The sequence below is a fragment of the Mus pahari genome, chromosome 16 (assembly GCF_900095145.1).
Source record: "Mus pahari chromosome 16, PAHARI_EIJ_v1.1, whole genome shotgun sequence".
Taxonomy (NCBI): Eukaryota; Metazoa; Chordata; class Mammalia; order Rodentia; family Muridae; genus Mus; species Mus pahari.
Window position 1 is genome coordinate 17,416,980 of NC_034605.1, and position 5,929 is coordinate 17,422,908.

Sequence of the window (5,929 nt, forward strand, 5' to 3'; positions counted from 1 at the left end):
ACCTTCCTGCTGTGCCTCCAAAGTGCTGGCCAGGGTCAAAGCATCATTTACGGGTGACCCTTGAACTCCTGACCCTCCTGCCTCCATCTCCCAGGCTCTGGGATTGTAAGTATGCACTACATATGCACGCCTGGTTTATCTGAGTCTCATTATTCCACTGGGCCTGTGCTTCATTGCACGTGATGTAGGATAATACAGTGTAGCTTTATTTACTCTTGACTATTATTTAAGTTCTTGTTATCGGTGGTGTTTCTTTTGCTTTTGGAAATGCTGACTGCGTGAAAGTCTTTGCACACGTCTGCCTGTCATCCCCTCCTTTGAGAGACATTCCTGGAAGTGTACTGCACGTTCAGTTCTGTTTTCCATGCAAGCAGGCAGACTGCTCTCCAGAAATATCACACAGTTCACACCTTCAGTGAATCAGCTGTAAGGGAACAACAGCTCCAACACACATGGAAACAGGCACGACCAGATGGCAGAGCATTCTGCAAGAGAACTGGCTGGCCCAGGCGCTTCAAAAATGTTCACATCTCAATAGACACACATATGTATGCACTCACATAATACATGCATGCTTGCCTACACATGCCACCCGCAAGACATAGAGTTAAATAATTTCTCAGAGCTCCAAATGAAAGGTGTCAGGTGCTCTATTTTCTCCTTGGCTTCATTTTATTTTATTTTATTTTTAAGAGAAACATTGGACAGGGGCAGGGAGATATCCCATTCTATAAGAATCTGTGTTTGGTCCCCAGAACCTGTGTGATCTAAGCTTGGTCTGGTGGCACATGCTTATAAACCCAGATTTAATCCCAGCAGTAGGTAGGTGTAGACAGGCTGGGCCTCACCTACTTGGTGAGTTCCAGGAAGATGACAGACTGTAGCTCAAAGGCAAGAAGAGCAGCACTTGAGGAATACGCTCACAGTTGCCCTTCAACCTCCCCTGCACGTGAGCACGTGTGCACAAGCACCTACATACACATATGTAGCTCCACATACATGGACACTCACACAATCAAAAATTCTCTTCTAATTAAAAATAAGAAAGCACTGGTGACAACTGATCAAGGCGGCTTGTGCCTCAACCACAGATAGTGACCCACAGCTTAGAAAACAGTAGTATGACGCTTCTGAGTTTCTCTCTGGATCTGAGGATAAGGAAATGACTTTTGACTCTTGTTGAGAAGAAAAGAACAGACGCCCATCATCTTCTCCATTGGAGTGGCAGGGTTATCTCTCTGCAGGCCCTCCCCACCTTGACCATCTTTTTGTTTCACACGTTTTTGCCAATCTAGTAAGTCAACAACTCCCCTTGCTTTCCATGGCTCCTCTATGGTGCACTGAGGGTTCTCAGGCACAGTAGATACTTTGACATCTTTGTCATGAGATGCCTGACGGAACAAAAGAAAGGAGGAAAAAAATGGGTTTTGCCCATTGTTCCAGAGGGTTCCGTTCATGATTGCTTGGCTGCATGTACGCAAGAGAGCATCATGGCGCGAGGAACCTGTGGTGAACCTGTGGTGGAGGAGAACTGGTCTCTGACAGAAAGGAAATAGAGAGATTCTAGGAAGGAGCTAGTGACAAGCTATTTCCCAAGGACCCACCCCCAGTGACCTGACTTCTCTAGCTAGGTCCCTCCTTTCAGAACTTTTCAAAATTAACCCTCTACTGATGACTTTTATGTCAATTTGACCCAAGCTAAAGTCATTCAAGAGGAGGGAACCCAGTTTAGGAAAACACCTCCATAAGATTTGGCTTTAGGCAAGCCTATAGAGCATTTTCTTTACCAGTGATTGATGTGGGAGGGCCCAGCCCATTGTGGATAGTGCCATCCCTGGGCTGGTGGTCCTGGAAGGCTGAGCAAGCCATGAGGAGCAAGCCAGTAAGCAGCACCCTTCCATTGCCTCTGTGCCAGGTCCTGCCTGTAGGTTCCTGCTGTTTGAGTTCCTGTCCTGACTTTGATGATAAACAGTGATGCGCAGCATCAGCCATCTAAAGCCTGTTCTCCCTAAGTTGACTTGGTCATGGCATTTCCTCCCTAAGCCCAACCCTACCAGCTGGGAGCCAAGCATTTAACACGGGAGCCTGCGGAGACATATCACACTCAAACCATAGCAACGGGTAAACAACATTGTCTAGTGCCGGCAATGACAAGAGACATGCCTGGATTTCCTATCTAAGCTAGGTGACTTACATCACGTTATTTAAACTCTCTGTGCCGCTGGCTTCTGGTATCTGAAATAAGGACGTTAAGAATCTCACTGGGTTGTGGCGAGAACCCCAAGAGACTGTTACATAAAACACTTGGAATACATTCCAAAGCCATGCTTCAGAAAACAGTAGCACTTTCACGGGCACATTACCCCCCCGCTCTGTGGGGCTGGAGACTGGGTTTGAAACTGCCAGGCGAGGGAAAATGAGTCAATAGGGATTGTGCTTGCCTTGAGCAGCACCTCTGGATCCTCAGGTACCATGTAGCATGTGGCCTGTGGAGAGATGTCGGGGATGGGGACACCTCTTAGACAAAGCCCCTAGTCCCTGAGATCGCAACCGTCCGTGGAGGAATGGAGATATATTCTAAAGAGATACTCATGCCCCTCCCTTTGGCTAACAGTCTACTGAATTTTGAATGTCCTAGGAGTTCATGATTAGGTCTCTCTCTCTCTCTCTCTCTCTCTCTCTCTCTCTCTCTCTCTCTCTCTCTCTCTCTCTCTCTCTCTCTCTCTCTCTCTCTCTCTCACCAGAAGAAACTGATGCAAGAGGCAATGATAGATCAGCGATGGGCAAGATGACACCTTGATTAAGACTGCTTAATTTTTTTGCCCTCTATTTAAACCCCAGCCATGTGTTTGGACCCCTAAGCGGTGTTGTGGGAATGACTGGGCCTTCGTTCCTTTTCCCAATGTGGCCACATGGAAAACATCACCTTTCTCTGCCTTTCCCCGTTGCTTGTCTCAATTACCTTGATGAGGCTGGGTGGCTGGGCCTAGCTTGTTAGGTCTGCCAGGGCTGAGGATTTGCCCCTGACAGCTTCAGTAACAAGATCAAGGAGGCAGGGACAAAGATGTGTTCTGTCCTCTAGGAGACTAATTAAGGAAGAGAGGGAAGAAAGCAGCCTGCTCGAGATGCCCTGCTAGACACGATTTTTGCATATGCTGTAAATAGCTACTCAATCTGGTTTAGCCTGCACTTGATTAAGCACTCTGATGCAACAGTGTGCCCTTTCTTCAGGGGTGGAGCCTGTCTTCCCTCAGCCCTCCATTTTCTCTACGCTCCCTAAGGTTTGCTGCCTGTCTGTGTACTATCTTGGGGATCTGCCCGGCTTGGCCAGAACAGCCAAAGACTGCAGCTCTCTGAGGGGGAACTGGAGCAAGGTGGGCTGCAGGGCCTTTTTCTGTGGCTGCAGCTGCCCTGGAGTCCATGGCTAGGAGCAGAGGTCAGGGCCACTGAACAGGAAGTGGCTGATGTAGGCTCAAGTAGCTTCCAGGAAAGGAAACGCCAGGAGAGAAGTTTCCTCTGCCCTGGGGTATTACCTGGTAAGACAGGCACTCTCAGGCGATCTTTGGTGAAATAACTCGTGCACTTTACTCCTTGTGGATAGGATCTTATAAATATTTTGGGGTGGGTTGGGGTCCACAGGCAGATGCTTTCCACTGGCTTGGTCTGAGATGTTAGGCAAAAGCCTGACTTACAAATGCCGTTGGCCAGTGTGTCATGGAGGATGTTGGCCTCATCAGAGTGTAGTTTTCTTCTCAAGTATCATTTCCGCTCCTGGGATTCTGGTACTCTGCGTGTGAAGTCTTAGCGTCTGAGAGTTCCCAGGAAAGAAGGGAAGCCATAGTATTGGGGATAGGGGAATTGGAAGTAGCTGAAGATGAAGAGTGTCAATGACTTAGTGTCTCAACATAAAACATTACCAGAGGGCTGCAGGCACAGCCCGTGTTTATAGGGCTGGGTTTGGCTCCTAGGACCACCAGAATTTTTTTAAAAGGGAAAGAAAAGAAGTGTTGCGTGTTCCTATGAAAGAGAAGGGCTCTCAGATGGTGATGAGCGACTTGCAAAGGAGCCTGGAAAACCACCCTGGCATCTGCAGGCCTGCGGGCTAGCAGCCAGCGAGCCTGTCTCTGATCTGTATGCTCCTGCTCTCAGAGCAGTGTGTACAGACTGATCTCAGTGAGTCTGGTAATTAGAAAGTGGACAACTGAGGGCCGGTGAGATGACTCGTCAAGTAAAGGCACTTGCCACCAAGCCTGACCACCTGAACTTGGTTGCTGGGATCCCACCTAGAGGAAGAACCAACTCTCTTAGGTTGTGCTCTGAACTCTAAATGTATGTCCATGGAGTATAGATAGATGATAGGTAGGTAGATAGATAGATAGATAGATAGATAGATAGATAGATAGATAGATAGATAGATGAATGTCAAAAGTGGACAGACAAGAGGGGCCTGGTGGTGCAGCTCTGTCATTCCAGCTACAAGGATGGCTAAGGCAGGAGGATCTTTGAGTTTGATGCCAGCCTGGACTGCAGAGTGGGTAAGCCTATCCTTGGCAATTTCTCTCGAGAATTGTTGTAAAGTAAAAAGAAGTAAGAAGACAACAGGGAGTGTAGCTCAGTGGTGGAGGGCTTGCCTGGCATGTGTAGGCCCTTGATTCAAAGCACAGCACTGCGAAGGAAAAACAGAAAGAACAACAACGAAAAGGAAATAGAGAGCAGAGAAACAGTGACGACAGATGAGTCATAAAGGAGGCACCAATGTCCCCAGAAAGGTAAAATTCCAGGCTGATATCAATTGGCACCATCTGTTGTGACAAGTGACAAAGCCATGAAATCATAAACAAAGTCAGGGCATGACCCTGGGCCGTCAGAGAATAGAGATGCTGAAGTCTCTTGAAACCTTCCAAAACTACCTGGGGCTTGAGGGAGGCAGGGAGGCTTCCTCAGCCTCGCTGTGAGGATAATCAGATGGAAGTCCTGTGACTAATACCCACTTCCAGGGCTTTAAGAGCGATGGGGTGACTCAGCCTCTGAGACACAAGCTTTTACTGATGACATGAAACACATGGGCTAAATCTTATTAGCTAGCCTTTGAGTGGGGCTGGAGAGGAGATGATGTCAGCATCTTTCAAAAAAACAACAAAACAAAAAAAAACAAAAAAACGGGATGAGTGCAGAGGCTGTTCATGAGTGCAGAGTTCTCCTCCCTTTGGGAAGCCCGACTTCCCTACCTCCTGCAAACAAAGTTCTCTGAAAAAAAAAGAAAGAAAGAAAGAAAGAAAGAAAGAAAGAAAGAAAGAAAGAAAGAAAGAAAGAAAGAAAGAAAGAAAGAAAACTCACACTTGTGTTAAAGATGCTATGACAGGAGGGCTGGAGAGATGGCTCAGAGGTTAAGAGGTCCTGAGTTCAATTCCCAGCAACCACATGGTGGCTCACAACCATTAGTAATGGGATCTGATGCCCTCTTCTGGTGTGTCTGAAGACAGCTACAGTGTACTCATATAAAATAAATAAATAAATAAATCTAAAAAAAATAATAATAAGGTAGACAGCAATTAAGGAAGACGCCCAGCATCCTCCATGTACATGATCATGTATCTACACACAAGGCCCAGTGACTGACCTTCATGACTGTTGGAAAGTTGGAATTCTATAGATCAGAATCAAATCATCGTGTCCTGTTTTTAGTCCCTTTGAAAGCCGTTCATTGCCCACCCTATGTCTGTCCTAACATCAGGAGCTTTTTGATGTATTCTTACCAGGCCACCTCCCCCTGCTCCCCAACCCACCCACTCCCACTTCCTGGCCCTGGCATTCCCCTATACTGGGCATAGAACCTTCACAGGACCAAGGGCTTCTACTTCCATTGATGACCAGCCAGGCCATCCTCAGCTACCTATGCAGCTAGAGCCATGAGTCCCACCATGTGTTT